The sequence below is a fragment of the Mytilus galloprovincialis genome, chromosome 11, assembly GCF_965363235.1.
Source record: "Mytilus galloprovincialis chromosome 11, xbMytGall1.hap1.1, whole genome shotgun sequence".
In the NCBI taxonomy this organism is placed as follows: Eukaryota; Metazoa; Mollusca; class Bivalvia; order Mytilida; family Mytilidae; genus Mytilus; species Mytilus galloprovincialis.
In genome coordinates, this window is record NC_134848.1 from 56,269,228 (window position 1) to 56,287,654 (window position 18,427).

At 31.1% G+C, this 18,427-nt stretch overlaps 3 long non-coding RNA genes across 3 annotated transcripts; all 3 read left to right on the top strand.

The window, feature by feature from the left end:
* Nucleotides 1-201: 201 nt before the first annotated feature.
* LOC143052408 (uncharacterized) lies at nt 202-4,729 on the top strand. The gene is made up of 3 exons (XR_012971112.1): nt 202-319; nt 1,513-1,767; nt 2,484-4,729. It is a non-coding gene; the product is annotated as an uncharacterized LOC143052408 (long non-coding RNA).
* A 2,294-nt stretch (nt 4,730-7,023) lies between these two features.
* LOC143052409 (uncharacterized) lies at nt 7,024-9,678 on the top strand. The gene is made up of 3 exons (XR_012971113.1): nt 7,024-7,121; nt 8,188-8,421; nt 9,209-9,678. It is a non-coding gene; the product is annotated as an uncharacterized LOC143052409 (long non-coding RNA).
* Nucleotides 9,679-11,175: 1,497 nt separating this feature from the next.
* LOC143052411 (uncharacterized) lies at nt 11,176-14,248 on the top strand. The gene is made up of 3 exons (XR_012971114.1): nt 11,176-11,362; nt 12,578-12,814; nt 14,024-14,248. It is a non-coding gene; the product is annotated as an uncharacterized LOC143052411 (long non-coding RNA).
* Nucleotides 14,249-18,427: the final 4,179 nt, after the last annotated feature.

The window sequence follows — 18,427 nt, forward strand, 5'->3', positions numbered from 1 at the left end:
ACGAAGAAAAATATTGTCTTTGTGAGTACAAAATAGTTAAAAAATAGAATAATAAAACATGTTTCGAACTAATTGGGGTTGATTTCACGACCTTCATATCACGGAAGTTATAATAAATAACAATACAACATGTATCAATAATTTTCCATTTCATCATTATTAATAGAACAAATTATTAGTCATATCAGGAAGTGAAACCTTCCGCCTTTAGCATGTTTAGTGTAACCAGGAAATAAACTAAAAAAATAAATGAGACGTACCCGTTCAAACAAATAGATGAAAAATATGAGGATAATTTTAGTGCTATGGTCAATCTTCGGTAAGTTTATTATTCGTATTGTATTCTAATTTTTACGCATTAATTATTAATGGGTTGTTTTCAATCATATTAAAAGAAAAGATTCGTACAATAGTACATGGAAACGTTGTCTTTTATCTTAAATTTGTGTGTATGAATTTAACGCCAATAGGTGTTACCGTTCTCCAAAACTGTTATAAAATAAAACTAGATTATGAATTTGTGTTGATTTCAGTGTATTCAATTATCAGAGTTGTCGGTTTATAGGCGTCATTTCAACATACGTTTTGTCCGACCGAAAGGTGTAAACATATTTTTTTAAAAGCGAAATCTTTGAGTTTATGTTGCATCTCACAAGAGACATTTAGAATAAACAGGCCTTTACATCCGCGACATGCACAACACCGAATACATTTTGTGCATTATCTGTTTTAAATGAAAATTAGATATTGAATTGGTAAATTATAAACTTTTATTAAAATTAACAGGGATGATGATGAAAAGAACTAGCGCTTAACAGTCTCTAGAACAGTTCAACTGACACCATAAGAATAAGTTCGTGCATTTCTGCAAAAGAACATATAGAATAGAAGCTATAAACCAGGTTTACTTCACCATTTTCTACATAAGAAAATACCTGTACAAATTCAGGGATATAACAGTTGTTATACATTCGTTTAATGTGTTTGAGTCTTTGATTTTGCCATTTGATTAGGGTTTTTCCGATTCGAATTTTTTCTCGGAGATTAATATTTTTGTGATTTTATTTTTACAACGGATTTATTCTAGAACATTTATGGATAGCTCAACCCTATACTGAATCTAACAGTAATGCCGTTAAATAAGATGTTTTTTGGGGTTGAATATTAAAGAACAGTTTTATAGTAAATTATTCAGCGAGTAAATAAATCATTTCAAAAGAAGGCAATCATATCTTATTTATTTTGATTGTAAATATTCAAATATTTCATTATTTACATTACAATATAATACAATACAAATATGTTTTATAGTGACATTTTGTATAACAAAATATGTATAATATTATAAAATTTAAATTTAAATTACACCCGGCACAATGGACCACAAAAAAGGTCATTCTAAATAGATACTATAGTAGTAATTTAGATTGACATCAGCAATTTTATAAACATGATAATTATTACATTACATATTACCTTTTTTTCTAACCACGAGTTTTTATTATACTGCAGCTGGGGGTAATGCAGGATCGTGCTATTATGAACACCACAGCCAATCACCTTTTATTCACTACAACGATTACTCGGTTTATGAGTTTTGCCTTACTGGTTGTTGTGGTTCAACGAAAATAGATGGCATAAAACATTGCTGTAAGGATGCAGGAGCCATTATTGGAATATTTCTTGGTGCAGCAGGATTTCTTGCCTTTCTACTTATAATTTGTGCCTTGTGTAGAAGAAGACATCGGGGTGATGCATTCGTAATAAGTAAGTGTGCTTAGACTTTTTGAAAGATCCATTTGTTTACTTGAGGCAAGATTTGTTTTTCATAATTTCAAATCACTTGTCCTTGGTCCAGTTTCTAAAGGAATTATATGTATCTATATGCATTGTGCTATGTTGATTTTAGTTTGAATTACCACGTTTTCAATTGTTACATTTATTTCCCAGCATGCTTTTATCTTGTCTGCCCTTTGCAATTTGGCAAGTTGTTGCAAAATATTTAGAGGTATATGATATAGAGTAACCATACCCACACTGGAATTTTCAAACACGTTTTCAACACGGGGAAAAGGTGCAAACGTTGATAATCTAAACATGATTTTAAAGTTGCCTGCAATAACTCAATGTACAATGTAGATATAGCATCCAGGATCTTCATACGAGTAAATGAAGTATATTTGTTTTGGCCAGTATTTTATAAAAGCATGAATGTATCTTAGGGATTTAAACCGCTTTAGTTGAATCCGGATGGTGTCGTTTTGCAGTCTCATATCACATTTATAACGCAGATCTTTGCGTTGGTGAATTCAAAATAGTCCAACAATGTTTGTACGGAAGTTTAAAACTTCTGCGAATACAAATAGCTGCATTTCAAATGACAGCATCTATTAATTTTCGCAGAAAATATTATAAAAAATTATTGGTATTTGAGTCAAATTATATGTAAATAAAGTCAATTTGATTTAATAAATTTGTTATAGACGGATCCAATGAACGAGGCAGGCTTATTCCACCAACTACAACAGCCACGCAGTATCCTTCAGCAACTGACCATAAACATTATGAAAGTCAAGGACGGTACAATTACCAGCAAACAAACACAACAACTGGGTATATATATCCGCCACAAACAGGAAATACAAACATATACTCACATCAAATCACTCCTAATGCGCCTGCGTACCAGAACTGATGGTCAACAGCACCGAGAACGGTTACAATAATTGTGGAATGGATCATCATGATAAAGACATTATAAACAAAAATCTCAATCTGTGCATTACAATGTGATCAATCTTAACTTTTGATATATTAATTTTCAATGTTTGAGTAAATATATAACAGAGGATTCGTTGTTTTAAAAAGTAAGTTTGTTCACCTTAATTGAAGACATTTACTTGGCCTGCTTAATTTCAATTGACTTTTTTTTTATCTCTTACATTGACTGATAAAAGACCAATAATCAACTACTACATGTAGGATACATGTTATTGAAAGTGTGTTTTTTTTCAAAGATTCATGTTTGCAAATACAATTGGTGCATTATTTGTTGGCTTTAAGAACTAACATGTTATATACAGTACAAATTATATTGGGCAAACCGGACGTCCTCATTTCTAAACTAATTATCTTGGCTTTGAAAACACAATAACAATTGTTAGATATATATATAATTATAATTGTGAATTATCGAACATTGACCAAGTGCTCTATTGATAAGTGGAGTATTACAGAAATGTTGGATTCATTATAATATGCAATCTTCGATTTTTGTCAATTTCATTAACTTCAATACACTGTTGGGGTAATTTGCGAAACAAAAATGGTTAGAACTAGTTACCTTATTAATTTGTGTAGTTCTTGTGCTAAATATTGTATTGGGTAAAATTTTATCAACCAGAGTTGAGGAACTAATTTTGTATCGACTATTTACTGACTATCCAATATCTCCACCGTATAAAACAGGAAACTCCCCGGTAAATAGTTATCAAAGGTACCAGGATTATAATTTTGTACGCCAGACGCGCGTTTTGTCTACATAAGACTCATCAGTGACGCTCATATCAAAATATTTATAAAGCCAAACAAGTACAAAGTTGAAGAGCATTGAGGATCCAAAATTCCGAAAAGTTGTGCAAAATACGGCTAAGGTAATCTATGCCTGGAATAAGAAAATCCTTATTTTTTTCAAAAATTTAAAGTTTGGGAAACAGGAAATTTATAAAAATGACCACATTATTGATATTCATGTCAACACCGAAGTGTTGACTTCTGTGCATTTCAAATCAAAACAAAGTTACGTTTTTTGTTGTTATTGTAATTTAAACAACTTTTTTCCTTAAAAATGATATTGATTTAGTCTGTCCTATATACCTAAAAAAAAAACTTTTTAACAAATATCTGCTTAATAACAAAGGAGTAGGTCCGGTAAGGCCCTTTTTTGGCCCCAAAATATAACAGTTTTACAAAATTGTTAAAATGTAAACTTTTAGTTATTTATTGGACAGTTGAATTCTTCTGCTACATAAATATGGGCTGTTTTTGACAATACAATGCACATATATCGGGTTGTAGCACCATTAAGTCATGCTAAATTACTGAAATCTTCAAAATTCTATCATTTTAGTTAAATTTTAGACGGTTTCCGTGTAAAACGAAAGTGGCCGCATTCGTGTTCATCCTTAATATTGCAATGTAAGTTGTATTTTATGATAATACATAACATATATAAAGGTTGTGGATGAACACGGATGCGGCCACTTTCATTTTTGACAAAAACAATCTGAAAATTGACGTTTTTTGGCATATTTGAGAGATTTTTCATATTTGAGCTTCAATCGGATCGTTTTTAATGACTTAATCAGTTAAAATCTTTCACATAAACTAATTGAATCAAGTGAAATAGACACTTAAGTGTTTAAAAAGTGGTCAAAATCTTTCGTCAGATGAAACTGAAATTTGAGGCCAAAATGAGTCCTTACCGGACCTACTCCTTTGTTTCTAAGAGTCGCCGTGGCTCAATCGGTAGCGCATAGTACTATACATTAAGTGATAAAAAAAAATTAAGAAGAGATTCAAATATCACAGGTATTTAGCATTTTTGTGTGTTGAAATATTAAAATTTGATGTTCCTATAATCTTTATTTTTTATGTTTTTTTTTTAATTCAAAGAGTCATTATGCATCTTTTTGATTATATATTATTTCAATAAAGAAAACAAAAGTAATGTGTTGCTTTTTGTGTCTGTTTCTATTACTATACATACTTTTACCTACTTTCTATTCCTATGTTTACATTTATTATATATATGCAAGACACAATTGCCGTCAAACTGGAGTACACGTAGATGCTTGTACATAACCAAAAACACGAGAATAGATTCTGAATAGCAATGAAGCCTACGCGTTGTGTATGTAATATACACATAAAGAAAAAATACCATAGCAGAACAATTTCAAAACAACCAAAAAAATCATTTTGAAACCTTTTTAAATATGGTATTATATGTAACAACTGTAGACAATAATTTTATCGCCAATCTACAAACTGTGGACTAGTACTGAAATTGTTACCATCGACAAAATAAGAAGTGTTTTGTATTTTTATTTAAACACTGTCTTTTTTAATATTTGGTTAATTTTAAGTTAAACAAAGCTATACAATACATGTACGTTGCAAATCACCTTCCACCATTAACAGGCTAACTGAGGAAACATGTTTTGTTTTAAAACGAAACTATTTTTTAATATCTTTTAGTTGATAATTCATATTTTTATGCTTCTCAGGGGCATTCGCAAACTAAATCGGTATTGATAAACCAACAAATCGATTGGTTTGACCTTGTTTATAATAGGAATACCTGTTCAAGGTAAAATAGATGATGTGACGTATTTTAATGTCCTATAATAAGTATATATCGGGCTATTTAAAAACATGATTTACCTACCTTATCAAATTGAAAAAAAAGTCAGGAGGAAATTACCCTACCTCTTTGTCTGGGATATATTCAGTACTTATACAATGCTCAATTGAAAGATCTATAAAGGTCCGGTGTATGACAAAATGTTAACCCTAAAGATCTGATTTATGCTATACTGGAAGCTTTATTTGCAGAAATAACTTTCACAATTCTATGTTTTCTGGAATTACATGTTGAACAGTTCTATTCTACAAGGAATAAAATTGGAGTTTAATATAACATGTGGATCCTTACTTTAAATGACTAAAGATTTCACTGTCCATCATTTTCCCCGAAGTTTATAGTTGACAATTTACAATAGAAATAGATAAGAAGTGCCACCGATGTCAGTACATGCGGGTCAATTGTTTGTTTGTTTTAACGACATTTAAAAATGCATTTACTGACTATGATATCTTGTGCCTTATTTTTTGAGGTAGGACATTTGGTGTTATTTTGTGGGAAATCATTTATCATGGTATAAAGATCACTTTGCAAAATCAATAATCAGATGAGTAATTTTTTGAATAATAAAACCGAACAAAATATGGGCTATAGATACCAGAAAGACTTTCAAACTAAAGTAACTCTAAATACCTTAGCTTAAAGGAAAGAACAGAGATACCAAAGGGACATTCAACTCATTATACGAAACTAAACTGACACATCTAGCCTGTGTGATTTAAGTGATGAAACATGTGAAAGGTGCACCAACTTTATGAATGATTTAATAAACTAACGTTTACGCATACACTTTAATCTGTTCTCACATTACCTTTAGAAAAGCACTGAACATTATATGCTCGATTATAATAATAATAATAATAAAAAATTTAACGAAAGAAACTCATTTAACATACAATTGTTAATCTAACACAAGACCTTCACACATGTAAATGAACAATTCATATAACAATCAATGCATATAGCACAATAATCACAATTACAAATGTATATGCACAAGCATGAAAACAGACTGTATAACTAGCATGACCAGAATGTAATAAAAACAGTTTGTCTACTCATTTTGTTTTATGATAAAGAGATTAGTAAATTTCTTCTTAAAGCTTTCTAAATGTCTGAAATCTTTTATATCATTAGGCAAACTATTCCAAATGATTCGACAAGAATATTGAAAAGTCTTTTTGAAGTATTCAGACTTTGGCATTGGTATATGAAGATGGCCCAATTGAATAAATTCTGAATAATGGCTTAGACGCCACTACTTCCGGCTTTATTGTTTTTGTGTTTATACAGGGTGATGTAAAGACGACTACTACTAGAAGATGTAATGTGTTCTCGTTTTATACATTATACGCTTGACTGACTATTTTGTAATGTAATGCATTCAATTTAAACTGAAAAGTAAGTAAAAGAGAAGCCAAACATTGTATTATCAATACGTTTTAAAAGCTAGGATGGTTCAAATAGTGCGTGGTTTTAAAAACAAACATGTCAAGTACTTTTGAAATTTGATTACTCTAAATTAACCCTATGATAACAGCTGATCCGTATAATCATTCAAGTGTCATATTAGGAAGTAATCCAGTTAAACTTCCTTCTTCAATGAAGGTAAATATTCATTTATATCAAATTGATAGGTTAGCTTCAGGTGTTAATTGAAACATGGAAAATATTGTGTTATTGTCGTCATTATTTGGTAAGTTCATTAATGAACATATTCATTTAGTTTTACATTCAAACTGTAAACGTAACAGTTTTCAGTTTAATATAGGATACATGTATTCAGACATTTTCTAATACGTACTTTTTCAATTGTAATGTCATGTGCTGCATAATTGTAAAAAGGTCCAATATAGATATTAGCAAATATCAACTAACAAACTGAAGAGATTGTGCGAATCTTGCACGTTGAAATCGTTAATCGAAGCTTGTTTTTATGAGTCTTTTTTTTTTTGGGGGGGGGGGGGTCATAATTATTATTTTTATCTTATCTGAAAAAAGAAGTGAAGTCACTGTAATAGAAAATAATGATTTGTTTTGTACTTTTATACTAGATTAAATCAGACCCATTTCAGAAATTAAAAAAAAATATGGTTTTTAATTTTAGATTAATAAACAATTCATCTTGATGTGAAATAAGAGATAATACTCTGTTAACGACCACAGAACATTTTTAACACCTTAGAAAAAACAAATAACATAAATTAATTAAAACATTTTTAAAAGTAATTCAAGCTGATTTTAGTACAATTTTAATACCCTAACAAAGATACAAGGTTTATAAGTATGAATGCCAGGAGGTGTGATCAAATCATTTAGAAGGGCAAATCCAATACGAAGTTGAACAGCATCAAAAACTAAACATTTCCAAACAGTAGTGCTAATTGCACATAAAACGGTAACACAGTCTATGTTTACAAATAAAGCCAAACAAATATTTCTGGGCCTTTTATAGATGACTATGCGTTATGGGCTCATTGTTGAAGGTCGTACGGTGACCTATAGTTGTTAATTTCTGTGTAATTTTGGCTCATTGGCAATCAAGCCACAATTATTTTTTTTTATATATATACGCAGATTAGCCTCATCAGTATTCAGTGTTCAGAATATGCTATACCAAGGGAGCTTAAATCCTTGTCTAATACAATAACATGAATTATGAAATTTAATTTGACAGCCAGAATTATTAGATTACTGCCAGGCAATGTATTTTGATTATTTACATAAATTTAACGTAGTTATCTTTTTTTCTTCCTCTGAAGTTAACGTGTATGCAGGATCTTGCTACTACGAACATAGGGATCCAACTTACTATACTTCTACTTATGAGTACTGCCTTGCTGGCTGTTGTGGCGCCGATAAACCTGGTGGATTAAAACATTGCTGTAACTCGACAGGGGCTACTATCGGGATTGTGATTGCTATAGTGGTCTTCCTGGCGTTGGTGATCACAGCTTTATACATGTATAGACGGCGAAGACGTAGACTTTTACTCGGTATACGTAATGGTATTTGTTTGATTGTGTCACTGTCCTTTTCACAACCTGATTAAAATGCAGATCTGCGGATCCTGTGCCTAAGCTTTGCATACAATAACATACAACTCCGTTTTTATTCTGTTCTTGTTACTTTTTCCACACCCGATGAAGTTTTCCCTTCAAAATGTTGAAAAGCATGTATCAATCCAATAACAATACAGGATCCAGAAAGTTATTTTGAATAGAGAGTAGAACGTAGGGTTTTCATATCCTTTTATACAAAACTTGGAGACAGGAACTGTATTTAATTAAAATTGTCCGTTTGTGCACTTGGTTGGAGGAACATATTTAAAGTGTTTTCCGTCCGTTCAACACATTTGTAAACACTAAGAACTTATTCAACAAAAACGTCATGTACGTTTTATACAAGTTTTTGAAGTTGTAAAAAGAGGCCTTTGTCAAGCCTAATGACCGTAATTTGATTTGACAATTTCTATGAAGATCATCGGATTTTTAGTATGTTATAACTGGACGCACGTCATAATAATGCATAATGTTAATCAGACTTTTCTGCTTTTATCGCATAAAATTCCATAAAATTTACAACGATGCGTAAACAAAACATAAATAATAGATAAAATATTCAAAAAATAGGTACAGCAGTCATCATTGTGTCACAATCTCAAAACAAAAAAGTATTTTGAAACAAAGCACAAAAAACATCTATCAAATTTAAAAAAAACCACATTCATTGCTTCGCGTGTTTAACGTCAGAATATCATATTTAAACATTTTCGTTTTGTAGCTGGATCGACAGAACGAGACAGATTGGTGATACCAGGTTCTCAGTCAACAGATGGTCATACACACTTTCAGAGACAAGCAAAGAATATTTACCAGTAAACAGAAACAGATCCCGGAAATGTGTGTCCACCAAGAAGTACTATATAAAGTCCGTACAACAGACATAATACTACTTTGTTATTAATAAACTCATCTTAGATACTAAGCTTTAAACATTTTACGCCAGACGCATGTTTCGTCTATAAAACTCATCAAATAAAAAAGGTCAAATAAAGAATGAAGACGCAATATTATAAATTTATATTTTAAGGACACACTTAGTGTTTTCTAAACTTTATATTGTTTCTTTGATGCTTTTTTTCCACTGTTTAGCTCTGTAATGTTGGTAATGATTAAAAATCCGCGATAACATGTCTTGTTAATGGTAATAATGAATAACAAATAATGTTTATTCAATAAATTTTAAATGTGGTTCGTATGGTGTTTCTCGTTTCTCAATTTTGTTTATAGATTAAAAACGGAAAGTCCCTAATCAAATGCCAAAATCAAACGATAAAACACATCAAACGAATGGACAACAACAGAACTATTTTCTATTAGTCATTTTGTAGCCCAGTTTAAGGCCGTACTTTGGCATATAATTGTTAAGTAATTAATTAGTGTGACTTTTAAGGAGAATGTCTCATTAATACCCATACGACATCCTCTTATTAAGGATTTCAATAAAAACGATTCATGCAAACATATCGAGCAAACCTTACATCTATATACATATAACACTGTTGAGACAATCTCTTCGGAAAATTGTAAAAAAAACAAAAACAACAAGATAACGTCTTTTAACAAATAAAACATTTTGGAACTTTTTTTAAAATCTGAATATAAACTTTTACATCAAAAGACATATAACCAAACTATTAAGACAAGTACGACAACCGGTGTTGGAGTTGTTGTCACAGTTATGTTGATTTTAGCTGCGATTTTGCAAACATTTTATTGTCAATCGGATTTTCAAAAGCGAGGGTGGTTGAAAGTAGTACGTTAATTAAACAAATACGTAGCGCACATTGAAACTTTTCTGTAGGGTGCTTTGTTCTAGAATTTACCCAAACTCACCTTGCTTTATTCGGTCCATATTTAAAGATGTTTGTGTATTCTTGTTGAAAGTGTGAATGCTACATCACCTACAAAACTGATAGTTACATAGTCCTTTCCCAAAGTAAAAAGCAAAAAATTGGAAAAATAAAAACTGAAGAAAACATATACAGCATTCCATAAAAACTAAAGAAAACTAATTGTTTATATAAATACTAACAAAGAAAATTAGAACTGCCATGAGAACAAAAAATCAAAAATAATTAAAAACATCACAGAACATCTTTTTTTTTTTTTTGCAAATATCTATTTCAATGTTTCCCTTTAGTTACCTTCTTGGCTTAATTTGTCAAGCTAGAATATTAATTAGTTATGATAATTTAAGGTCAAGAAGCAATCATTTGGATTTCAGAGTTGGGGCCGGATCCGATGATGTTTATTTTTTTCAATCTAAACTAGAGGCGTTCCCGCCTAGATTTGTTTTACCACATGTTTGCGAAAGACCTTCTTCCATTCTAAAGTTCTATTTTTACCTTTTTCCTAAATGTACTACAAAAATCGAAATAATGTTGTCATGTTTATCAAAATCTGTATACGATTACTGTCCTGCGTCTAAATATTTTATATTCTTTGCCATAATTTATTGATCAATTAGATTTTCAACGGTTTTATATATCAAGTCAATATAATGTATCCACGACTAAAAATGGTCTATTAAATTCCACAATGTATATATTTCTTATGTTAAAAAAAATCAAACGAGAGGACATCACAGCCTATCCATAATTATTGAATAAATGAATGCTGTCACTTTTTCCTCGTTACAGCAGGTAACGTCAAGTTAGGTCAATTTTCGTTCGTTCATAAGATGTTGATAAACCTCTTATCAACTACATGATTACAGCTGATACCCTATAATTATTTAAGTGTCATATTAAGGTGTGATACGATTAAACTTTTTTCTTAAATATAGTTAAATATTCATTTATATCAAATTGATAGGTTATAATGTAAGGTGTTTATTAAAACATGGAAAATTTTGTGTTGTTATCACTAATTGGTAAGTTAATTAACTAATATGTTGGTTTTTTTTTTCATTTTGTTTTACATTTAAACTCTTAACGTAATGTTTTCAGTTCAATTTGCGGATACATGTATTCAGACATTTTCTAATAAATGCTTGTACACATTTAACGTCATGCGCTGCTTTTAAAATTGTAAAATGACCCCAAATGATTTATCATATATTTTGTTTAAATATTAACAAATATCAGATAATTTTAAAAGTTAAGAGATTGTGCGCCTCGTGCATCTTGTAATCGTTGATTGAAGTTTGTATTTATTATTTTTGGTTTTGTTGGGTCAGAAGTATTATTTTCATTTTATTTTTTAAAAAAATGTAGTTACTGGACGAAGAAAAAGATGATTTTATGTACTTTCTAATACCTAATTGTCAGACCAATTACAGAAATTGAAAAAAACAAAAAGCAAATATGGTTTTTATTTTCAGATTAAAAAACAATTGATCTCGACGTTAAGTAAGAAAAAATACAACGTTAACGACGACAGAACGCTTTTAACACCTTAGACAGTAACAGAAAAAAACACAAAATAATTAAAACGTTTTATTGTATTTATTAATTTTTGTACTGTGGTGCAGAAGTATTATTTTTATCTGCTAATAATGTAATAGAAAACGGTGATTTGTTTTGCATTCCTCTACTAGATTCAATGAGACCCAATTCAAACAAAAATATATCAACAAGTATGTTTTTTCTTATCAGATGAACAAACAATTCATCATCATTTTTTTTTATTTATAAGCATTAGTTTAGTTTAGTTTAAACATATTTAATTATAGTGGATTGGGAAACACGTTTTGCAACTTATATTAATCTCTTTCCACTTTGCGGATGTGAGGGCCGCCTTGTAGCGGCATTAGCCTGCTCTTTTTCGAAATCTACAAGGGTGTCTTTAACGTGCAATAGATATGGCTCTCTCTTAACACGGATCAGCCATTTATCGTCCCTTTCTGACGGACTATCATCGTTTCCTAAAGACAATAATCGCAAGCAGATTAGCCAAATCAAACCAGTATTCAAAATATGCTAGTATACCAAAGGAGCCTGAAGCCTTGTCTAACATGTCTAATACAATTACATGATTATGAAATTTAATTTGACCGACAGAATTATTAGATTACTACCAGGCAATGCGATGATGCATTTTGATAATTTACGTAAATTTATCGTAGTTTTTTATTCTTCCTCTGAAGGTAACGTGTATGCAGGATCTTGCTACTACGAACATACGGATCCAACTTACTATACCTCTACTTATGAGTACTGCCTTGCTGGCTGCTGTGGCGCCGATAAACTTGGTGGATTAAAACATTGCTGTGACTCGACAGGGGCTACTATCGGGATTATGATTGCTATAGTGGTCTTCGTGGCGTTGGTGCTCACAGGTTTATACATGTATAGACGGCGACGACGACGTAGACTTTTACTCGGTATACGTAATGATATTCGTTTGATTGTGTCACTGTCCTTTTCACAACCTGATTAAAATGCAGATCTGCAGATCCTGTGCCTAAGCTTTGCATACAATAACATAACTCTCCGTTTTTTTACCTTCTGTTTTTGTAACTTTTTCATCACCCAATGAAGTTTTCCCTTCAAAATGTTGAAAAACATCTATCAATCCAACAACACTAAAGGATCCAAAAAATTGTTTTGAATAGAGAGTAGAACGGAGTGTTTACATATCCTTGTACGCAAAACTTGGAGACAGGAACTGTATTTAAATTAAATTGTCCGTTTGTGCACTTGGTTGGAGGAACATATTTAGAGTGTTTTCCGTCCGTTCAACACATTTGTAAACACTCAGAACTTATTCAACAAATACGTCATGTACGTTTTATACAAGTTTTTGAAGTTTTAAAAAGAGGCCTTTGTCAAGCCTAATGACCGTAATTTGATTTGACAATTTCTATAAAGATTATCGGATTTTTAGTTTGTTATAACTTGATGCACGTCATGATCATGCATAATGTCAGTCAGACTTCTCTGTTTTTGTTCTAGCATAAACAGGGACTATTAGTTGTTAAACATTTAATTCTTTACAATGATAATGGGAGAATGTGTAAAACAAAACTGCACCTGATTGGTTTTTAAACGATTTGTTTTTTTCGTAAGTTGATTTATATCATTTTATAACAAAGAATATAATTTTCTCAAACTTACTACATACCACAACAAACAAATTACACATTAAATCAAGTTCAAAAACTTTAAATTAACCTAAAAGGTTAATTCACAAAAATCCTGAACTCCGATGAAAACTGAAAACGGAAAGTCCCTTATCAAATGGCAAAATGAAATGATAAAACACGTCAAACGAATAGACAACAACTGACTTGGTACAAGTATTTTCAAATGTAGAAAATGTCAGATTGAGCCTTTTTTAAATCGCTAAACCTCACACTTGTGTATGACAGTTGCATTGAATTCCATAAAATTTACAACGATGCGTGAACAAAACATATATAATAGGTAAAATATTCAAAACATGGGTACAACAGTCATCATTGTGTCACAATCTCAAAACAAAAAAGTATTTTGAAACAAAGCACAAAAGCATCTATCAAATTTAAAAACCACATTCATTGCTTCGCGTGTTTGACGTCAGAATATCTTATTTAAACATTTTCGTTTTGTAGCTGGATCGACGGAACGAGACAGACTAGCAAAGAATATTTACCAGTAAACAGAAACAGATCCCAGAAATGTGTGTCCACCAAAGAGTACTATATAAAGTCCGTACAACAGACATAATATTACTTTGTTTACAATAAACACATTTTAGATACCAAGCTTTAAACATTGTACGCTAGACGCATATTTCGTCTATAAAACTCATCAAACAAAAAAGGTCAAATAAAGTATCAAGACTCAATATTATAAATTTATATTTTAAAGACACATTTAGTGTTTTCTAAACTTTATATTGTTTTATTGATGCTTTTTCCACTGTTTAGCTCTGTAATGTTGGTAATGATTAAAAATCTGCGATAACATGTCTTGTTAATGGTAATACTGAATAACAAACAACGTTTATCCAATAAATTTTAAGCAGTCTTTGGACAATTTAGAGATCATGTTGTATAATAGTTGTCGTTTGTTTATGTGGTTCGTATGTGTTTCTCGTTTCTCAATTTTTATATAGATTAAACAATTGGTTGTCCTGTTCGAAAAACGTCAAATTAAAAAAAATACTAAACTCCGAGGAAAATTCAAAACGCAAAGTCCCTAATCAAGTGGCAAAATCAAACTATAAATCACATCAAACGAATGGACAACAACTGAATTGTTTTCCATTAGTCATTTAGTCATTTTGTAGCCCCGTTTAAGGCCGTACTTTGTCATATAATTGTTAAGTCTTTGAAGGAGAATGTCTCCTTAATACCCATACGACATCTTCTTTTTTAGGATTTCAATAACAACTATTAATGCAAGCATATCGAGCAAACCTTATATCTCTACACATTTAACACTGTTGAGACAATCTATTCTGAAAATTGTAAAAAACAAAAACAACAAGATAACGTCTTTTAACGAATAAAACATTTTGAAACTTTTTTTGAAATCTGAATATAAACTTGTACATCAAAAGACATACAACCAACCTATTAAGACAAGTAAAACAACCTGTTTTGGATTTGTTGTCACAGTTATGTTGATTTTAGCTGCGTTTTTGTCAGTTGTCAATGTTTGGTGAGCGATATAGGACAATATGAATTTATTTTTTGTTGATCAAATCTTGATTTTCATCTATTGTTTGTCTGTGTTTGCTGTATAGAACAGTTTTTTTTAAGGATACTCTTTCAGTTATGGTTTCAACATTTTAAATTAATATAACAATTAGTTAATCATCAGTAAAGTTGTGGAAATAATCAAATTGTGGGTCGGACTAAGATTGTTTGCGTTTCGTTTAAATGACCCATGTGCAATAGTTTGAATGCTTATGCAATGGCATTTACGGTACACATGTGTCCACATCAGATGCGCAAATTTGGGATTATGGGGTTTCTACGACAGATGAAGATTACTAGAAATTGAAAAAGTTCCTATGGTACATAACATAGCATAGAAATAACTTTTATAACCCATTGTTCGTACATATATTTAAAATTTTCGTTTCATTTGGTCTCTTGTGGAGAGTGGTGTCATTGGAAATCATACCACATCTTCTTATTTTTATATCTATTTGTTATGCATAGACATGTAGAAACACTCGTTAGCATTTAAATGTCACAAGGAAGTGATTAAGTTTCTCTTCCGTGTTTAATATAACAAGGAACAAAACTTTTTATTACACTTCATGTACCTGGGCCGTATAGTACGTAGAAATATGGAGAAAATTGTTCTCTTGTCGTTGTTTGGTAAGTTTAATTTCAGGCTTATACATTTACCGATTCTATCATAGATGTGTAAATTAAAACAAGCTAATTTATATTTATATATGTAGAAATATTTTTGAAACATGTATCGGGTTGTTGTCGCTTTGACACATTCCCCATTTTCTTTCTCAATTTTACATGTATGTCTTTAACGTACCGACCCGCCTTTATAAAAAAAATCATGTCAATTCATACCTGCTTAAAATATTACCAGAGGTAAACAAATGTGATTTAAAGGTTTTGAGTATCGTTATTATTCGCCGTTCTATGTTTTTGTAAAACCAAAATGTTTGTTTTCGACAGCACGTACTTTGATCAAATACGTAGTTTGAGACATCGAATGAAACATCACATATTATTGTCTTGCATGTTTACCTTTTGTGTATAGTCACCTTATGGCTTATAAAGCGGTATGGGCTTTGCTCATTCTTGAAGGCCGTACGGTGACCTATAGTTGTTAATGTCTGTGTCATGTTGGTCTCTTGTGGACAGTTGTCTCATTGGCAATCATACCACATCTTCTTTTTTATATTAGCTTGCATGTAGTTTGTTGTATAAAAAAGTATTATCTCAGTACAGAAGAGGATAATTAGAGGTTGACATTTTATATCATTTTTGGTAGGGTTAACATCTAGTAGATAACCCGTTTCAAATTTGTTAATATAAAAATAAACATACACTATCACGTTTTGTTTTATAACAAAATGTATCTGTAGCAATCATTATTTATTTCGATATTTCAATGAAAGATACATAGCTTTCACAATTATATTTATCTTTTACGACAAGTTTTTGTATTGCACCTGTGTTAAAGATGAGCATCTGAGTAGTGAGAAATGATTAGTTATCAAATCTGTTTCGTCTTAATTTTACGACCTTCTTATATCTCCTGAAACTCGACATAGTTGCATATCCCAGTGGCTCATTACAATAGTACGTACACCCCCTTTTTCTCATCCATCAAGACCGAGAAGGAAGTTTTGCAAGAGACAAATACATATGTTAATATTATTCTTAGATGCATTCATATATATTCAACAATTATTTTCAATTAATAAACGTTGTTTTACTGTAGCTGGAGTTGATACAGGTTCATGTTACTATAAAAAGAGTATGTACGATCCAGTTTTCCCAAACTACCACCCTGACGATTTTACGGTCTACGAGTTCTGTCTAAATGGTTGTTGCGGTTCAACTACAATAGGTGGTATGAAAAATTGTTGTGACGAAATAGGAGTTTTTTTCGGGATATTTGTTGGCATGATGATCTTCTGTGTATTGATTGCAGCAGCATGTGCACTATATAGACGAGGAAGTCGGCAGAATTTTCGCATAAATGGTAATATGACACTTTTTGAAGTTGAAATTTTCACTCCAAATTGGATCAGTTTTATGTCCAAATTCTTATATACTCTGTTATCTACAATCTTTTATAAAAGAGAAATATATACAAGCGCCTAACAACACTACAACTGGCATCCCTTACATATTTCAATCATTTGTATTAGGTTTTAAATTTTCAAACATTTTAAATTCGAAATTCAATGCCGAAATATAGATTGTCGTAATTCATATTTGGTATAGTAAAATATTTTCATTTTAATGGTTTTAAAAGTGTAACAAAGTGTAACAAAGTGATAAAAGAAAAACAAAATCAAAAAAGATTTTATAGAAAGGTTTAGTGAAAGAGGCAGATTGATACCATTACAAATTGAGAGGTTTAGCGCTATAAAACCAGGTTTAATCCACCATTTTCTACATTTGAAAATGCCTGTACCAAGTCAGGAATATGACAGTTGTTGACCATTCGTTTTTGATGTGTTTTGTCGTGTGATTTTGCCATGATTAGGGACTTTCCAATTTGAAATTTCCTCTGAATTCAGTATTTTTGTGATTTTACTTTTTACATACACAGTATTCATCCACAGCTGGCCCTGATATAACTCACATAAGGAAAAACATTGAGAATTGAAATGGGAAGTGTGTCTACTTGGGAGTTGAATGTTCGATTATTGTAATAAAAGATATTGAGGGGCGAACTATACCAATAAATGGTTATCAAAGATCCTAGGCTTATAATTTGATACGCAAGACGCGCGTTTCGTCTACATAATACTCATTAGTGAGGCTCGGACATTAACACGCAAACGTTAAAAATCAAACTATAAAAAACCGTAGTAGAGTACAAAAACTTACGAAAAGACAATCAGCAGTCTACGTAACACAACATAAAAAACCGAACACGTACCCTACTTAAAACGGGTAGGGGGTCTGATGTGTTATGGAAGGCCGTTGTTGTGTTGCTTATCTAAGTACAAAATAAGTCTCATTTGGTAATGTCACATTCAAATGCAGAAAGAAAATCATGTAAATTAAGTTTTATCACTGCTGTTGGGTGTAAGTACAGGCGATTAGGTGCCTTGTATATAATTTGATTCTAGATATATTTGTTATTTAGGGGGAGCTGTGTCGTTGTTGAATATGTTAAATCTTCTGTTGTAGCTATCCATGTGTTTGTGGTTATTTGAGTTTCACACGTGGAGTAAATGATTACATTCAATTTGTGTTCGTCTACTTTTTGTTTGGGTTCATGTTGCCCACTGTTTAGTTTGTTTTTGTATATACGTAGCGTTCTATAAACTTTTATCTTTTTCTTATGTCTTT